This window comes from Zalophus californianus, chromosome X (genome assembly GCF_009762305.2).
Source record: "Zalophus californianus isolate mZalCal1 chromosome X, mZalCal1.pri.v2, whole genome shotgun sequence".
Taxonomy (NCBI): domain Eukaryota; kingdom Metazoa; phylum Chordata; class Mammalia; order Carnivora; family Otariidae; genus Zalophus; species Zalophus californianus.
In genome coordinates, this window is record NC_045612.1 from 40,493,927 (window position 1) to 40,513,286 (window position 19,360).

General features: G+C 53.6%; 1 protein-coding gene across 2 annotated transcripts in view; it reads right to left on the bottom strand.

Moving 5' to 3' along the window:
* The window catches only part of FRMPD3 (FERM and PDZ domain containing 3), a 74,635-nt gene extending 67,995 nt beyond the window's left edge, over nt 1-6,640 (bottom strand). Inside the window, exon 1 of one of the 2 annotated variants that reach the window (XM_035725367.1) lies at nt 6,521-6,640. The gene's annotated coding sequence lies outside the window, so the exon portion shown is untranslated. The remainder of the gene's footprint in view (nt 1-6,520) is intronic. The other variant, XM_035725366.1, reaches the window with a different exon arrangement.
* Between the last annotated feature and the right edge of the window lie 12,720 nt (nt 6,641-19,360).

A 19,360-nucleotide genomic window follows, 5' to 3' on the forward strand; every position in this document is an offset into this window, starting at 1 on the left:
CTGGAGAGGCATCTTCTGGAAAACCTGCTGGTGTCTGGATTCATTTTCTGGTTGTCTAAACAGTTGCTTTTCCCCAGTGGGCTGGAATGGAGAACACCTGTCACCCGTTCTAGCAGCTCATGAGGGGGCAGGTAGAGAGACAAAGGCTGTTTGTCCTTCCACAAACTCCTGGGAGCCCGGAGTCACCTCACAAAAGCCCAAACCCTTGATGCTCCTGGGAAGACACCGCAGGGGACCCTCTGGGAAGCAGCGCCCCCTCCTCCCTACTTCTCCCCTCAGGGGCTACACATCCTGTAGACTTCAGACATGTTGTCTAATAGGCCCAGACCCGCTCCTAAACCCTCCCTGCTGGGGCTGCCAGCCCAGTGACAGATGTGAGGCCTGTGCCAGATGTGAGGCTGATGCCATATGGCGCCCCGGGTCACAAGGCCTAAAGCTGCTGCTGCCACTGAGCTGTGGCAGAGTTAGTGGGGAGGTCCTTGCATTTTAGCCCCCACTCACCTGTCCCTGGCAGAGACGGTGGGGAGGGGGAACCGGAGCAATGGATTCCTCACAGGAGCTGAAAGGAGTTGTCGTGTCCCTCGGGAGAGCCCTGGGGACCCCAGCCCCGACTCTCCACATACCACCGTGAGTACTGCTGAGGGAGGCAGAGGCAGAGATTGAGCTGGTGGGGAGAGGACGAGGAATGGAGGGGAAGACAGCTGGGTGGGAAAGGGGGCCAGGCAAAGCCGGGGTGGGGGGGAGGGGGCCTGACAAGAGGCAGAGAAAAACACAGAAGTGGAGAAATGAGACAAGAGGCCGGCCTCCGAGACAGTGAAGGAGAAGGGACAGGATTGAGGAAGGCAAGCCCACCAGGGAACCCATGGCCACCGACTCCAGTTTGCATTAGCTCTTTGGAGGTTGCTCTCTCAATGCCTGTGGACCACCCCCAGCTCTGCCCTCAGTCTCCTGCAGCTGTGAAAGGGCCACAAGGCTGGCAACGAGAGCCTTCTGCTATGGGACTTGGGGTGATCAAGCTCTTTGGGGAAGGGCACTGTGATTACGCCATACGGACACCATTGACGGCCCTCCCCATCTTACAGATGGGGACGTGGTGAGCAAGGCGGCACCTCGAAACAGCTTGAGGAAGACACCCAGGACACCATCCTGACTCGGGCTGATTCCCCGGCCACCCAGAATCTGTATTTTTTCTTGTCCAAGAGAATGAGCTCGAGAGGAGGAAATCGGAAGGGGAGAGAATTCCAGAAGGTGGGAGGGAATGGTCATGGTGGGAAAAGAGGAGTTGGCAGGGAAGGGAGCAGCAGGCCTGAATTCTTCCCCTCAGTGAACACATCTCTCTGAGGCCAGGCTGGGCTGCAGTGCTCTGGCACAGAATGCTAGGCCAGGAGACGGTCCCTGGCCACCCAGATCTCTCGCTCCTCTTGGATCCTAGCCTCTAGTCGGCCAAGGGCTGAACTGTAAACAAGGCTTGGAGGCCAGACAGGGGGAGCAGGTGTGGGCAGGAGCTGCTGAGAACATCCCAACAAGTAGCTTCTTCCAGCAACCAAAGATCCAGGGCTCAAATAGGGCCCCTCAGGGGGCTGCTTGGCAGGCTCTGGCTGTACAGGGCTCCCAGCAAAGCCTCCTGAAGCCAAACAGGGGCTACTCGGCTGGCTGGCTGTGCAGTCTTCCTCCTCTCTGTGAGGCTGTCAGGCACTGATGGCCTGGGCCACCAGCCTCGGATATCCCCAGCCCCCGACCCTGGTCAAACGGCCAAATCTCACAGTTGGCAGGGACCTTGGAGGTTATTTACTTCACCCTTGCCCACCCTCTGCGGACTTCTAGAAGCAGCAGGGGAAGGCTTTCTAGAGGAGGGACCGCATTTGGGCAAGTCCAGAGGGAGGGCACCGAGAGCAGGTCTAGAGACAGAAGGGAGTCGGGGGGGGGGGGGCGATGGCAGGGGCGTGAAGATGACAGCGTGAATGGGGGAGGGGGTCCTGGGAGAGGTGAGGTGGGAAACAGGAAGCTGAAGCCAACACAGGGAGATGGAGAGTAAACCTTTGCTCCTCTCTTCTCTGTCTGTCTCATCTGGCTCTGCTGGGGCAGAAGGTCTTCTCTCCAGTGCCCCCTTGGGGAGCCTGTGAGGAGATGGGCAGGCCAGTGTAGTTAGACCTGGACAAAGAAAGGCCTATCTATCCCACAGCTTTGCCTCCATGCCCATCTGCCCCCTCCTTGCCTGACATGATGCAGGTAGTATCTGAAACCCAGGCACCATGCCCAGCAGGCACCAGGCTGACCTCCTGTGAAGGAGCAGATAGGAGCAACCCTCGGCTTCCCCCCAGTGCTCCGTCTTCAAGCTGTCCACGCAGGAGTAGCTGGGTGGGGGCAGTGCAAGCATCAGGCCAAGAAGCAGCTCCTTAAAAGAGGTTATATGAGCAGAGGCCTGGTAAACTCCTATCACCCTGCCTGGAGGTGTCCAGAGATGCCAAATACAGCTTTACGACGAGACCCCTTCTATTCTGCCTGATTGCATCTCCCTGCTGAGAAGGAGGAAGGAATTATAACGTCTTTCCTAAAGAAAAAGGAAGATCCTATGGAATCAGCAAAGGGGGAGGGAGGTTGGTGAACCCTCCGCCAAAGAATACAAGCCAAGTGCAAGAGCAGGTGCTGAGTTACTATCTCAGAGAGCTTGAGTTGGCACCCAAGCACTCTGCACCTCCCTTATGTTGTTAGTCTGGGGGGAGGGCTGTCTGTTTCTTGGAGGTGGCGGCAGTCAATCTGCAAACTTCAAAGGGCCTGTGGGCTTGTCTCCGGGTGGGGGTGGGGTCGGTAAGGAGATTGCACCCTACTCTTTAACCAGGCTTGGGGAGAGACAGAATCCTAGGGGATCCTGAGAACTTGCAGGCTCCCTACTCAGCAACACAGATTCAACGATGGATCCCAGACTTGACTCACTAAGGTAGAGAACCAGAATCAGGCAGTTTAGTAAGAAAGGAGAAGGGTAAGGAAAAAAGGGTGTTTTGTTTTTGTTTTTGTTTTTGCCTAACCCTCAGGTACCCAGAACATTCCATTAACCAGAAAAGCCCTTCCCCAAGCATTCAGGTTTTGGGGTTTTGGCAGTTCAGTGTATTTGTATTTTTTTCAGTGATTAAAATCCACCGAGCTGGGACTCTATTGCAGAACAATGCAAGCTCTGCTCCTATCTCCCTTCTTGTAAGGGGAACAATAGCAGAGTCCCTTGCTTGAGTCACAGGCTCCTTCCTCCAGTTTTTAGATACATTCATTCACGCATGTATTATTCATAGATGCAACAAAAATTTACCAAGTACCTCCTATGTGCCCGGGCATGGTGCTGGGTACTGGAGACATGAAGAGAAAATAGGCCCAGTCTCTCCCTTCAGGGAGGCTGCAGTCGGGCCGGGCGGGGGCGGGTGTGGGGTGGGGTATGTGAACAAAGGTACGCGAACAAAGGTATGTGAACAACATAAAACCATGTGTCACCTGGAACCACAAGGGGCAGCAGAGGATGCTACTAAAGCCCAGAGGAGGGCCCATTGCTTACCACCCCCACGACTTCCAGCAGACACCCACCCCCAAACTAAGCTGAGTGGTGAAGGTGAATAGGAGGAGTCCAGCAGATGGTCAAGGCAGAGAAGGACATTCCAGGAAAGGAATGTCAAATGTGACAGCAAACAAATAATAAGGATGATTCAGGAAAGAGGGAAACCTCTAGGTATTTAAGCCACCGTGATGAAAAGAAGAAATCAGAAAACCAATTCAGGCAAAACTGAAGGGAGTTTTCAATTTCTGGTTGCGGGAATGAGGGCAGAGGACTTATGTGACGCACTGGTGCCTTTCATGCAGTCTTGTGAGTTGATGCGCTACACTCGGAAGAGGCCACATTGGCAACCGGGGACACAGCCCAGCACTCGGGTTACCAACCACACATCCTACGTACTACCCAAAAGCTACACGTGGGAGGCCCCCCTCTCACATCACAGGAGGAAGAGGGAAGGTTAGACCTCCAGCAGATGCACTGGGAAGCACCCATGGGAATGGAGACTAAAGTCACAAAGCTCCCACACCTTATTATGCCCACAATGAAGAGGGCCCATGGAAGTCAGCTCTATCTAATGGGCTGGGGCCAATAGTGGGGAGCTAGCTACCAGCAGCCCCCCTGCAGGACCACATGTGACCAGGAAGAGCCCCTCCCCTTGGGACCTGGCCACATTCTGTTCAGCCCACGGAGACCACCCTGAGGGAAGGAGGGATGACTATCAATAGGCACTGGGCAATTCTACTAGGCAAGTACCGGCAGTCTTTCCTGCTACTGAAATCCTGGCCAAGAAACAAGCCCCCTCTCCCTCCCCAGGAGGTGGGAAGATGGCTTTGCTCAGCACTGCAAGTAAGGCTCTTAAAAACTTCGGAAAATAATTCCTAACAGAGGTACTCGGATAGAGCCATAATGTTGGATTAACAATTCCAAGCCAGCAGACCAGACACTCGTCTAATTAATAAAACTTATAAAGCAGAACAACTTATTGATGTAACAGGCACGACACTTAGTACAACAAAACCCAAATCCATGCAGAATGCCTCATGTTCTTTAGGAAACTCTTTCTTCTACAACCTGTACAATCCCTTCTTTCATGCCAACGGGGGCTGAGGAAAAGAGGGAACAGCACAGAGCTCCAGGCAACTGGCTGGGGAGGGGGGGCAGAGAGCTCAAGGGGCCCAGCTGCGGTAGAGGTGATGGGGGCATTTCTGCCTCTGATACACATCTGCCAAAGGTTAGCTCCCATCTGGACTCTGGAGGTAGTGGATCTGGGCTGGAATCCCAACTCTGTGGCAACTTACTCAACCTCCTGAGTCTCATTTCCCTCATCTATAAAATGGGGCTCCTGCTAGTACCTACTTCAACGTGCATCCATAAAGATTAAATACACAAAGTGAGTGCTCAGTCGATGATGGCTGTTAGCAATGATTATTACCGTTGTTCGATGTAGGCACCTACCAACAGGATCCGCTGTCCTGTTGCAGCCCACTGCGTCTGCCTTTCTCCACAGATTGTAATGAGGGGGGTTCAAATCTCTTTGGACCTTGGACTCTGACTTCAGATCTACAGAAGAACTTAGCTTTTCTGTGGGGGAAAGCGAATCATTTTCCTACTTTGGCAAAGCCCAAAAGAACATTTCTAGCAGTTAACAGTGCGAGTGCTGAAGTAAGACGGGGTGGAAATCCCAGCTCTGCTTCTCACCAGTGGCAGGACCCGGGACTTGTCCACCTTTCAATTTCCATCACTTCCATTTCCTCATCTGTAAAATGGGGATAATAGGAATCTACCTCCCCCCCCCAGGGGGGCGGTATCAAGATTAAATATAACGCATGTCAAGTACTTTCAACTGTGCCAGGCACACAGAAAGCTCTGAGTGAGTGCCAGCTACCGTTATTGTACACGGATTCTTACTGCTACCTAAAGAGCTTGTTAGCACAACGCTGGGCACAAAAGCCATCAGTACCTACTGTGATCCTCAGTACTCTCAGTGAAGATGAGTGAATTGGGGGCAGAGGAACGAAGGAGATCTGGGTCTTCTCTGAGCTGGGGACTAAGTGACTGAGGGTAAACTCACCTTTGTGATCTCAGCCGACCCCCCCCCCCCCCCGGCCCCCGCCTTTGTATCTTACACAGCTCAAGAAAAGAAAGTGACAGGTATGCGCCTGCATATCCCGATTTGCCAAGGTTTCTACAAGTAACGCACCACCTCATTTGGTGGTCTTGTTTCTCAGCCTCATGATGCTGCGTGAGCGCTGAGAGCACTCGAGGGAGGGCAGGCCAGCCAGGGCGCCAGTGCCCTGGGGAAGCTGGTGTCCTGGGGACTGAGCGCCTGGAAGCCCTGGCGCAGTCGCCAACACCGGAGGGCTCCTCGCCCGGGGGTAGGTGCAAGGGTGATGGGGAAGATAGCCTGGGGTGGGGGGAGCCCCGCGTAGGGAGCAGCGGGGGGGGGCGGGGCCCGAGCCCCAGGAGGGGTCGCCCTTGCCCCCCTCGCCGGGGGCTGCCCTCCCGGCTTCCTGCTCTCCTCGCTCCTACCCTCCCTCCTCGTCCCCCCCTCCCGCGGAAAACTTCCCGCTCACGCCGCCACTTTTCCACGGGCGTCCACATCCTCAGCCCCGCGCAGACTGTCTTCCAGTCTCCTCGCGGGCGGTGCGGCGAAGGGGCCCCGCGGGCAGCCCGACGCCCGGAACGGCTCCCTGGGGGCTCGGGGCTCCGAGCGGGGTGGAGGGAGGTGGGCTCCCGACGCGCCAACTCCGGCCATCAACTGCGGGCGCCCAGGGGGCGCGCGCCCGGGACCGGGGGCCTGTGCCCGCGCCGCCGGGAGTCACTCCGAGGGGCCCGGCGGGGACCCGAGCGCTCGGCTGCTGGCCCCCAACCCCCTCCCCCCGGCCCCTCCCCTCAAGCCCCCAGCCTCCGCGGCCGGGTGCCCCGCTTTCTGGCCTCTTCCCAGGCGAGCCCGACCCCGGCTGCTCCGAGCGCCGTACTTACTGTCGGGGCCCTCTCCGGGCCGGGGCTGGGCGGCTGCCCGGCCCCGGGAGCCCTGTCGCCGTCTCCCCCTCGCGCTGCCCCCGGCTGTGCCCCGCGCCGACCGTAGCGGCAGCGGCGTCTGTAGGAAGAGAAAGATCACGACTGCCTTAGAAACCCAGCCCCGGCTGTGAGCAGAATCTTAAAGAAGGAGGCGACTGGCTCGGCCCCAGAGCCGCGGCTGAGGTGGCGAACTAGCGAGGCCGCTGGTAAACACGGCGTCTGCTGCCTGTCGGCCGCCCGCAATCCGCCGCGGAGGAGCCCCCCCCCCCCCCGCTCTGGCCGGGGGGCCCCCGCGGGGGAGCCGGGGAGAGGCCGTGCGGATAATCCAGCTGCCGCCGGGGCGGCCCCCGTGCTCCGCATCCATATTCCCACCCCGGCATCCTCCCCAGCTCACAGAAATTAAAACCGACGTCCAGGGGAGCGAAGCAAGTAACTCCAGATACACGGGCTAGTAATAAGTCGGGGCGGGGGCAACATTCGAAATCGGAGGGATCTCAGATTCGCTGCCGCCTGCCTCAAAAGCCACTCTGTGCTACTGCAAAGCAACAACGTAATACCCGCGTCTCCACTTGCCTCTTTCCCCTTTCTGTGACAGGACTAGGGACAAGTGGCAACTCCAGGCCGGTTTACTGGGGAGGGCGGAGGCGAGGACCCTGGGAGGCAGGATACTTACTGTCTGCAGTGCTTAGTGCCAGGGAGTGGCCATCCCTCTTTACCCCAGACAAGTCACCTACTGTGTGCCCGGCCTTGTGGGACACAGGAGAAGGTAGAGGAGGTAGTCTTGGTCCAGGTGCCATACAGGAGAGAGGCACCGAGCCTGTGCGGTCTGGGTTATGCTAGAAGGATCAAAGGTGGGGGGTGCAGGGGCCCTAAGGGAGCCAGCAGCCAGTGTTCTCAGGGAGCCTCCGTCGGGGAGGGGGGGGGAAGAAGAGACTCACAGGGACGGGGTGCAGAGGGTGCTCTTCCTATAGGGCTGATTGTGACTCCTTCCTGGTCCTGGAGTGAGGGCCCACATCACTCATTCCTCTTTCAAGTGTTGAGTAGAAAGCAGCCGGTGGGGAGTTTAAGACTTGTGGCTTCCCTAAGGCAGGTACCCTCATCTTCCTGCCTTGACAGTGACATCCGTGAAATGGGAACGATCTCTTACCCCTTCCTTTCTGGTCAAAACGATGAGACAACATAGTATTCCCGTCCTTCCGTTCTGATCACAAAAAGGAGCAGTTTGTATCCCTCCCTGCCCCGTTCCTGCTTATCCACTCAGTCATTCATTTAGCAAATATTTATTAGCATCTATCGTGCGCCAGGTGCCATGCCAGGTGCTGGGCAACTCCACGATTCTGTGGGGGCGTCCGCACCCATGGGAGGTGGGACACACACGGGGCTGGAAGTTAGGAAACAGATTTTAAGTCCAAGTTCTTTGACTAAACTGCTGTGTGACCCTGGATGAGTCATGTATCCTTTTGAGACCTCAGCTTTCTTGTTGGTCAAACAGGAGTAATAACACCTTCCTGTCCTCATTCACGGGGGTGTTTGTGAGGCTCAATGGACATAATGGATGTGAAGGAGCTTTGAAAAGTATAAAGCCACTAGACAAATGTCAGGGATTAGTCCCTCTCCGAGGTGGGAGCAAGGCTGCTGGGAAGTAAAGCTTAAAAGAATTCCTGGCTGACTCTCCCAAATTGATTGCCCTGAATTCCATCTTCCCCGAATCACAGATCCTGCACCTGGGCAGGAGGCTCTGCTCTGTGAAATATCGTCCTCCCTCAGCAGTGCCCCTGACACTCGGGTTAGTGATGGCCTGGCCTTAAGCCAGGGAGATTGTTTGAGGGACTTGAGTGGACCCAGGGGACAGTCTTGGCTCTGGGTCTCTAATTCCTGGCAACAGCGGCGTCCTCCCCCCACCGGAGCCCACCCAGCCCAGGACCACACGCGTCTGGGTAGAATGAGGGGCGCCTGGGTGGCTCAGATGGTTAAGCGTCTGCCTTTGGCTCGGGTCATGATCCCGGGGTTCTGGGATCGAGCCCCGCATCGGGCTCCCTGCTTAGTGGGGAGCCTGCTTCTCCCTCTTCCTCTATGGTTCACCCTGCTTGTGCTCTCTCGCTCTATCAAATAAATAAATAAAATCTTTAAAAAAAAAAAAAAGGAACCGCTTTGAGGCCTCCAGAGACACCCCTTTAGGAAGCAAGGGGCTTATGCCAGACAGCCGAAGGTGGCCTTGGGGGTGGATGCTCTCTTTGGGGGTAAGCTAGGGGTTCTGGGTTGGCCTGGCTGGCTGAGATCTACAACAGAACAAGTGGAGCCTCTGGGAGGGTCTTCAGCTGGCTCAGCTTGCCCCAGCAAGCCACCCCAACCTAAATAGACCTCCAATCTAAATTACAATACCGTGCTTGCTATGCAAATGCAGCTTCAAGCTAAATCGCCGACGTTCCCCCAAGCACTCTCCCCGACCCCCTGCTACCCCAAGTAAACACAGACTCTAAGGAAACACCAGGCAAACCCTTTCCAGACAGATCCGATAGCTTCTTTCCTCCCTCTCCCCCTTCCCACCAGACCGTCACCCTGAAGCCCGTTCCCTAAGAAAGTGCTAGAACTGACGAGGAACAAGAAGGGGCTCAGGAGCCTGGGCTCCATGGCCAGCCAAGCCCGGAGCTGCTCTGCCGGGCTCTGGAGCCAAATGAGAATGGAAGTTAGAGGCGGCAACAGAAAGGAGCCCAGCTTTGGGCCAGGGCGCCTCCCCCAAGCAGGTCCCTGAGGGGAGGCCCCGAACAGGCCGACTCCACACACTCAGCCTCCCTTGGCAGTCTTGGAGCCCATTCCTCTTGCCGCTGAGGCTCCTCTCCTTGTCTTTATAGATTCCCTCGTCACATCCGTCTCACTCAGGCTTGCTCCTCTTAATAAAGTGCCCCCGTGGCCACTCCAGACAGCCTGATGTTATCCTTCACTCTCCCGCCCTTCTCCCCTGCGTGGGCCACACAGCCGTGATTCAGGTCTCCTGGGTCACAGTACCCTCTCCTGGAGAAATGCTTCCTGAGCACCTGAGCCAGGGTGTGATGGAAGCTTTGGGTGTGGGCATACCGAACACTCCTTCTTTGCCCTACCCCCCATAGGGTGGCCTGGGCCCTGGATTCAGATCCTCACTCTGAGTCCCCATGCCTACCTCAGCCTGAGTCTTCTTCCCTGGGCCGGCTGCCACTGCTCTCCTCCTGCGATATAACCGGAGTCCAATTTGCAAAGGCTTTCTCTCGGTGATTGTCAATAAATCCCACACCTATATCCCCCTGAAAGACCGGAAAGCTTCGGGATCCAAAGGAGAGACTCACCGACGGTGAAATTTCAGGCACTGTGACAGGCAATTGAGGAGACATATTTGATCACATCATGTTTACCTATGGGTAAGGCTGGCCCTGAGGATATTCTGGCATTTTCCCTCGACTATAATGAAGACTTGGAATAATAGCAAAGAAAGCAATAGAAAATACACCGGTCTGGGAGCAGGGACATCTTGCTGTTCATCCCGGCTCTGGAGCTAATTAGATGTATGGCCCTACACTTTCCCTTTCTAGATCTCGGTCTCTCCATATGTCAAAAGAGAGCTGATCTGTAGGGTCCCTTCCTTTTCTTCTCAGGCTCAGATTCTAGGCTATATGGAACTGAAGTAGACTGATGTTTCCTCCAGCATGGGCCCTCATTCCGGAACACTGGGCATGGCACTGTGTGTGCATGAGAGCTAGATGGTTGCCAAGGGTTGGCGCTATGGGCATGAGCCTGGCCCTGCTGTTCAACAACGCAGCCAGTGTCCCACCCACCTTTGCCAGGGAACAAAGGGAGAATTTGTTCATTGCTCCCGCCCCATCGTGCAGATGGGACCCTTCAGATCCCCAGCAGTAGCTCTCTGCCTGTTAATCCCTGGTGCCCTCCGGGACTGATTCCAGCTGCCCCAGGTCAGGGCTGACCTTACCAGTGAACGCCTGTCCCACCATCACATGTCTTCACATTTTACATTCCTGACTTAGTGATCACTCAACACCCCCCTCCCCCACCACCACTAGTGCCCTCTGACGGCCCCCCCCCGCCTCCTTTTGATCCAGCAACCAAAGGGTTAATGCCAGTAGGAGCCCTCTGGAACACTGTTCTAGTTCTAAGGGGCAGTTCATCCTGCCTGGTCAGTGTCCGTGCCACATGGGCAATACAATATTTTTAATATCACCCTACTCTAGGATTCCAGTCGTGTCCAATGTCCCTCCCCCTTTCCCGGCCATTTCTCTGTGAAGATTTGTCAAGGGCTTCCTGAACGGAGGAATGCCTGGCTCCTTGCCTCTGAGTCAGGTGGGTCCTGGTTGTTTCAGAGAAGGAAGGAAAAGAAAGAAGCAGCAGGAAGTGGGGGGTCTGGCTCTGTAGTTACTAGCAGCTGCCCTGGTGACCCTCCGCCTTATGGTCTGGATCCAGTTGTCAAAGGATGAAGCCAAATGTGTTGAAGCTGGAGGGACCCTCCCTCCTACTAGTCCCTGAAGGGGGCACCGATTCCGTACCCCCCTCCCCACTGGTTACCTTCTGCTCTTCACCAGAAAAAGCCTCCCTAGCACTGAAAACCCCCCTTGCTTGGCCCGTCCCCGCTCCCTCTGCTATTCTTCCATCCCCCTGCCAAGGCCTGGCTGCTCCAATGGGTGCTTTGCCCCTGCGGTGCGAATGTTCTGTTCTGTGCTCGGCCCTGTATTAATTTGCTCGCATTTGTGAGCTGCTTTGTTAACGCGCGTGGCCTTTTCTCCATGTGTAGTGCTGCCTCTGTTACTTGCCCACCCACAGCCTCCTTAACCTTGTAATAACTGGCCCTCCCCTGTGGAGAGGGGGTGAGGCTTTTTCAAAGCCCTTTCTTGTACGTGCTTTGGTAGTTTGGTACATCGTCCCCACCGCTGAGGAAACAAACAGGGTGTTGATTACTGAGCCCTGCGGGCCCGGAGAGAAATCTGGGGCTCCCGGAGGTGAGAAGGCCAGTCTGTGTGGGCAGATACTGTGTGATGGTTGAGGAGGCCTAGAACCACAGCTCTTCCCCACAAGCTTATGCCATCACTGCGGGCACTGCCCTCTGAGGCCCCAACCAAGCGCCCAGAAAAGTGCACAGAGGCGCACGCACCCGTATCCAGTTTTGCTTAGGATTGTGTGAGGGGGCCACAGAATCTCTCAAGGCCAGCCACCCCCCGCCCCCCGCATCAGTCTTTTCTAGAAGCTGCCCCAGTGTTTCTCATATGCAGCTGGGGGTGGGGAGAGAACCACTGCTTGAAAGGAAGACGAGGGTGTAAAAGCTTTAGCAGCCAAGAACTTTTCTTGAAAACCGTGGCTGTCCGCAGGAAGAACTGAAGGTAGACTAGAATGTGGACAACGCCTCGCTTCCCTGCCTTAGTTCCCTCCTTTCTGCCTGAAGGGAATCATCCTGCAGGCCTTCTCAGCCCCTCCCCAGGCCCGGGATGGCTGGGTAAATCAGTCAGCACTGAGTGTGCTGTGTGAAAGGGTATAAAGAAAGAGACACATCCCCCTCCCCATATATACCCACTGACCAGTTACTGTGTAAGTGTAGCCTGAGAGTCTTCTGCCGGTAAAGGGTGGAGCTAAACTCCCTGAGTAAGGCGTGGGGTATCTCTGGAGGTGAAGGAGGGAGATTTCCCTGTCAATCACCTAGGAAGAGATAGTCCTCAGGTAAAAGACAGGAACTCCTAAGGAGTAATAATCATCCAATAATCATCCTAACAGGCATTTTACTTATCTTACCTCACTTAATCCCCTGAAGTAGGTAGTGGTATTACCCCTACTTGACATATTAGGGAGCTGAAGCCCCAGAGGTGAGGTTACTTGCGCAAAGGCCACCCAGCTGGTAAGCAAACGTGTTTTGTTTGGCTTGCACAGCATTGAAAAAAAAAAAAAAAGAAAGAAACTGATTCATTGCTAACATTGCCAAATCCTCAGATTTCATGTAAGAATCTGGATTTCCGGCTACGTGGCAACCCTGGGCCTCTGAAGTCCTACCTGACCGTGAGCCGCTGGAGCTAAGTAGCAGTGCCCCTTCTGGATGAGGGGACGGGCTCTCTCCAGGTCACCCCAGTCCCCACCTCGGCTTCTGTACCCTAGCCACGGGGCCAGGTGTCGGCTGCCGTTCAATGTCGTTCTTGTCCTGTTGTGCTGCTATTCTTATTAAAAGAGTAATAAAGAGGAGAATGAAATATTTCTTGGGCATACATCTGCTCTTGCCCTAGTGACTATATTCACCCCTTTGGGTCTGGCCCTGGAGGCATCCGAGCTCGTGATCCGTCCACCCCGTTCCTCTTGACTGCCTCTTTAAGGCAGGGAGAGGGAAGGCTGGGCGTTCATTTGGGAGGGCACTTGTAGGTGGCTGGGACTGTATAGGTGGCCCCTGGCCCATAGAGGCACGCTGGGAGTTAAGAAGGAAGAATGGGTCCCCAGAGGACCCCGGCAGTGAAAGATGACTGAGTGGTACTTTCCAGGGCAAACTGTCTAGACTAGCTTCCTGGCCCTTATCTGTGAAATGGGCATAATGATAATAGTACCATGCCTACCTCATGGGGTTCTTTTGAAGATTCAATGGGTATACGTATACATGTACATTTACAATAACACCCGGCTCAGAGAAAGTGCTTGACAAATGTTGGTTTCCCTTTTGTCATCCCCTAGCCTTTAATAAAGGGTTTTGTCTGAAAAGTTTCCTCCTAATCTAAACAATACCCTGAGATGGGGCAATGGGATAGGGGAAGGTGAATCTTACGGATGCTTCTTCCCCGTTGAAATGGTCTCCTTCTTGGGCCCATCGTGGAGGTTATGGGTCACATTTTATTCAGGAGGATGGCATTTCCTTCTCTAGGGAGAAGGCAGTCTTGCCCTGCTCATGGGGACGGCACCAAATTCTTTCACACTTCCATGCTTTTACACTTGCTCTTTCCTTACCCAGAAGGCCCTCCACCACCTTGTCTACCTGGCAGCCTCCTATACATCTTTCTGGACTCAGCTCGAGTCACCTTTTCTGGGAACCGCTTGCTGAGCCTCATCTACCTCCCCAGGCAGAGCTAATTTAAAAGTCTACCCTCCATCAGAACGTGCGCTTGTTGAGGGCAGAGCAAGGCACATGTCTTGCCCACTGTATCCGCAGGGTCCTGCACGAATATAGGTACTCGGGACATGCTGACTGACATGGGGGGGGCAGGGATGTCGGGAAGAGAAAGGTTCGAGAGGACATCCTAGCAGCCACATTTTCTGTGTGCCTTCCCCTCACGCCCCGCACCAAGTTCTTGAAACTCACATCACAAATTCTCTATGCCTCTCCCGGGATTATTCTAAGGCTCACCTGTAGGGTAGGCGGATGTGCTGTTTTTGGAGCCTTCCCCAACTTTCAGCATGCCCTCGTTCCTTTGAACTGCCCCTCACGTGCTTCCATCCCCCAGCCTGTTCAGGGTGTCCCCAAAGCACTGGCCACTTCCTGGCAGATCGCTCCTGAGCATCCACACTGAGATATTTCATGTCCCCGTTCCCTTTAGGCCCTGCTCTCCCACTAGGGTCTTCCTTTCCCAGAAAACATATTTGAATCTCCGATGCCTCCAACCAAGGGGGCTGCCAGCCGGGGGAGGCTAGCTGGGGAGCCCTTTTCAGGTGAGAGGGGTTCCAGTACCCCTTCAGGCACACCCCACAGCCTGTCCCCTAGGGCAGGAGGGGATTTTTCTCACTTTGTCATAAGTACTGGTCTTTTGTGGGAGAGCAGGTGAGGACAGCCGGGGTGAGATCTGTATCGTCCACCCTGCCACACTCCATTAACAATAACTCACGGCAGCCATGGAGGCCTCCGGGCTCTGCTCAGCAGTCTTCTCCTTCCACCCCCACCCAGGGTAGTCCCTGTCACCATCTCCTACACCCATGCAATGTCCCTGCCCTGGTTCCTCCAGATGATCCGAGTTCCTTTGCCAGGAGTAACCTGCTGGCGTACCAAAACAACTTGAGAGCCATTAACGGGAAAGAGCATCTTTCAGAAAAGCCAGATGATTCTAAAGCATTAATGGACACCTTTGCGATCCTGTCTCAGGAGGAGCTAATGTCTCGTAAGCTGGCACTGGGCCAAAGACCGCTAGGCACAACAGCCCTCCAACCCTGAGAACACATGCCTTAGGAGCCAGGATGTGCCAGAAGAGCCCGACGAGACCTAGCAAGCAGTGAGAAAGCCTAGGACGTGGGCCCCCATAGAGTGCGGGTCCCAACGCCACATGTGCACACACACGCACGTGTGCACGTGCACACACACACCCACCCAGAGACATAGGCAGGGCCACACGTTGGCACAAAAACACCACCCACATTCTTGCTATAAGACCCACATGTGATTTGCCAACAAATTGCAAATTAACCTCCTAGTGAACAGATTAATGGTATTCATGGTAATTTACACTCCAAGTTTCATAGCAACAGACTTTGAGCATTCTGGTTGCATAAGAATTCAAGGATTTTCAAGTTCCTGGAGACATTGTAGTAATTAACCTGATAAGCCTATGCAAATTAGCCCCAATTTGACACTGTCATTTTTGAATCCAACATCCAGGGTATTTGCCCAGAAGGTTGCCCATTGCCACTCCAGCTCCTTGGCTTGAGGTGCTAAGCTGACAGATGCCAGTTTGCATTTGTCTCTGCAAATGACGCCCCACAGCCAGAACTCCCCATCAGGCCCAGAAATGGACTGGACAGGTACAAATGGTCCACTTGCATGATGACAAGAATGAAGTCAAGGCTTCCAGAGAAATGGGAAAGGGGCCCTGGCCAATTCATACGAGACTGACAGAGCTGTCTTTTTAAGAGCCTTGGTTTGAGGACAAACATTCCCGACTTGCGCCAGAGTTTGAGCTCTCCACCTGAAGGTCAGGAAGAAGCCTCCTTGTGGCACGTTGCCAAGTGTCACCGGAGTTTTTTGTCTTTCCAGAAAGATCAGCTTCCTAAAATAAAACCAAAAGCTGGGGTTCCCTATTCTTCCCTGGGAAGGTTTAATTGGCTCTACCGGCCATTTTGAACAAAAAAAATCACAGACCGTACTCAACTTTCATCAAATCAATCAGCCTATGGGCACAGCTTGCATGCTCTCTCCGTGGGTGGACTGGTTCCTGTCTAATCATGTTTAGCCTCAGGGGGTGGCCACTCCTCCTCACCCCTGCCCCTCGCGTTGATCTCCATCCCTGACTTCCTTCTTGTTTGATCTCTTGAACCACCGGGATTCACTGAACCCCCTGATTAATCTGCCCTGTTCTTCCAGCACTGTAGGGCACAGTAATGAAGTGCCACGGAGGAGAGCACCCCTGCCCACGGGCTACCCACTGCTGCTATCCACAGGTTGGTTGCTCTTGGCACCGCAGCCCCACAGATTGTCTCGAAAACCGCTTTCTGGAGCCCCCATTTGGAGGGGCAGCAGACAAGCAGGGAAATATCACAGAGAAATTGTCCAGGTCACCCAGACCAATCTGCCACCAATGGGCTACCATCTGGAACTCAGAATTCTCTGGAAAGCAAGGCCAGACGGGGCGATGATCAGAGCAGCCTCACCACTCGCCAAGAGCTAGCACTCGGAGGTGATAAAACATTTTCAACTTCTACCAGGGCTATTTGGCGATAACCATCTTTGTCTGTCTTCCTGAGCCATCTTTAGCACGGTGAGGATTTCAGAAGTGTTGAAAGGCTCCCTGTGTAGGTGCTTGGCCTCCTCTCTGAATATGCATACTCGGCCACCATTCCCAGGTGGTGCCCGGGGCCACTCTCCCTCTTGTCTACCTTCCCACTCTCACCATGCCCGTGCCCCTATTCACCCAGAGACCAACCCTTCTTTCTTGACTGCCAAAACCACCTAGTGTCTACCACTCTGGTTCCCAGAACTTTGGCCCTAGGACTCTGGGGACTGTGGAGTACTGCAAATGGATACGGAGAGTAAAACTGCCGTCAAGAGAGGTCCACAATATGGTTCCTTGACTTTAGCCAGATTGAGGATGTGTATTTTGTGCATAGAGTACTCCCCACGTTCTCTCACCTACAAAAGCACTCATTCTCTTATATGTTCACCTCCTGTTTTAGCTCAAGGAGCCTGTGTGTCTCTGCAGATCTGACAGGGTGGGGAGCCATATTTAAAGCTCTTTGCGTATTTGGTCATTCATTCAACAGATATCTACTGAGCTCCTACTATGTGCTGGACACTGTTCTAGACGCCAGGGATATTGCAGTGAACAAAAGAGATAAAAATCCCTTTTCTCATGGAGCTTGCGTTCCAGTGACAATAAACAGATCAACAGGTGAAATGATTGATATTTTAGGGAATGATGAGTGATTTGGAGAAAAATGAAGCAAGGAAGGGGATTATGGATTTCTGGCTGAGTGGTTGCATTTCTAAACAGGGTTGTCAGGGAAGTCCTCAGTGCTCCTCAGCTGAGCAAAGACTTGAAGGGAGGGAGTGAGCTCTATAGCTATCTGGGGGAAGAGTGTGTCAGGCACAAGGAATAGCATGCACAAGACTCAGGGACGGAGTGTGTCTCGAGTGACCAAGGACTGTGAAGGAGGCCGGTGTCACTGAAAGTTTGTCTGCGACAAGGCATATGAACGGCTATGTGTGTAGAGGTGGATTCAGGAACGGGGTCTGTCATTAGCTCTCTGGGTGGCTTATGAGGGCCACCTTAACTTTGGCTAGCTTGCAGGCCTAGCTCTCGGCAAAATTATGAGGCAAATGCTCATTCATGTCTGCCACTCCTCGACCCCCCTCGTCCTTTTGTTTCCCCGGGAGCCCATTTGCCCCCCTCAGAATTCAGAGCCTTTCTGATGCTCTCTGCCATCAAAGCCAGTCCCCCAGCCTGAGGAATAAAGAGCATAGCTTGGGAGCCCCCAGATCTGGACTTGCTTCATGGTTTGGCCGCTAACTCGCTGTGACTTTCTTTGGGTAAGTCACCTACTTCTCTGAGCCTCAACTGCCTTATTTTTAAAATGGAGATAGTAAAGTATTACTAGGATTAGATGAGATCGTGCATGTAAAATGCTGGGCCCAGTGCCTGGCACATAGTAAACACTCCCGAAATGGAAGCCATTCTTATTCATTCACACCCAGGTATAAAGTATGGAGAACAATCTGTATGCCTTTGGTCCCTATGGATTTCTTGCAAGGAAAATTCTTGAATACGTCAATTGTAGATCTGTCCGTAGAGCGAAGAAAAAAAATTCAAGGAGAATCACTATCATGGGGAGTGTCCTACATTTTTAACATTACAGATGGGCATTTGTCACGTGAGAAAGGTTGAGATGATCTTGGCGTCGACGGGCACCTTTCCCCGGGTGGGTCTGCATTTAGCTCTAAACCAACGGGCCTCGGAACAGTAGCCTTCCCGGCATCACTGAGCAGGTGAGACATTCAGATGAAGCCTTGGATCTTCCAAGCCAGCATGAGGAGGTATGTCCGTAGTCCATTCCCTCCTTCCTCTGCTGCTTCTGTCCTGGTGGAAGGGTGGAAGAGATCCGAGCGATGGTTTCAAACCCAGAGCGGAAAACCTCAGGGGTCAGCAGGTCCTCCAGCCTGAGGGGCCACTTTCACACATCCCTACATGTCAGCCTCCTGCTCATGTCACCTCTTCTTTCTGCGCTCTGAGCAGGCGATCCTGGCTAGCCACGGAAAGTGGCCACCAAGAAGGTGGCCCAGATGACAACCGCCGAGAAGCCTTGCTGAGAGCTTTGCCCATGTCCTAACAAGAGCCTGGGCATGACAGCCCCTTACTCTACAGAATGGTTGCCTCCTAGACAAATTTCTTGCAAATCAAATTTTCACATATCAAAGCCTATTTTCCATTTAACTTCTCACATAAAATTGGAGATGTGTTTCTCTGAGGAGGAAAAAAAAAATGGAGCCCTGAGACTTAATAAAAATCACGTTTATGAATGCAATGCAGCAACACACTTGAAAATCACAAATGTGAATGGAAAAAAATGAGAAGTTCCTTATAAAATATTAACAATGCCCCCAAATGAGTTGCAAGATCTGAATGCAAAATAGCTAGTGTTATTGTAGTGTTTGGCACAACAGCTTAAAGGCCTAAAAGAAAAACAGCAACAGCTTAACTGAACAGAACACACCGGATTGAAAAGTTGCCCAGCTTTTAGAAAATTGCCTTTCTAATGTCCTACAGCAGGGGGACCGACCATGCAGCATTCTTTGGAGGTTCGGATCCTGAGCTCTAGTACTCCAGAGAAGCGGCCGGGTTTCTGAAACGACCACGTTGATCCGGGCCAGAGAACAGACGAAGCAGCACTGCTTAAAAAACGCCCCAGGAAAGTGAGTCTTTGGGTACCATATAATGAATCCGCCCCCCCTCCCCAATTTCTAAATGCTGTTTTGGCTGATGTCTTCTGATGGAGTCTCTAGACAATGAGAAATTCCTATGAGGGCCTTTCTAGCCTTAGTCTCTCCCCCAAAAGTATGTTGTGGAGAACAACAAGTCACAGAAGAGGCCCCATAAAGGCTTTCTATGGACAGAAGAGTTTGAGAAATGAGTTTGAGAGTTCAGAGGGTAGTCTGAATCAGCGCTTCTCAAGACTTAACATGTGTACGGATGACACGAGGATGCTGTTACGATGCCGGATCTGACTCAGAAAATCTGGGGTGGAGGTCAGAGCGTCTACATGTCCAGTGAGCTCCCTGGGTGATGCCTGTGCAGCCAATCCTTCGACCACACTTCCGGTGGCAAGGGTCTAAATTTCCTCTTGGGGATTCATGATTCTCATTAGTATGTGAAGGGCTCTGCG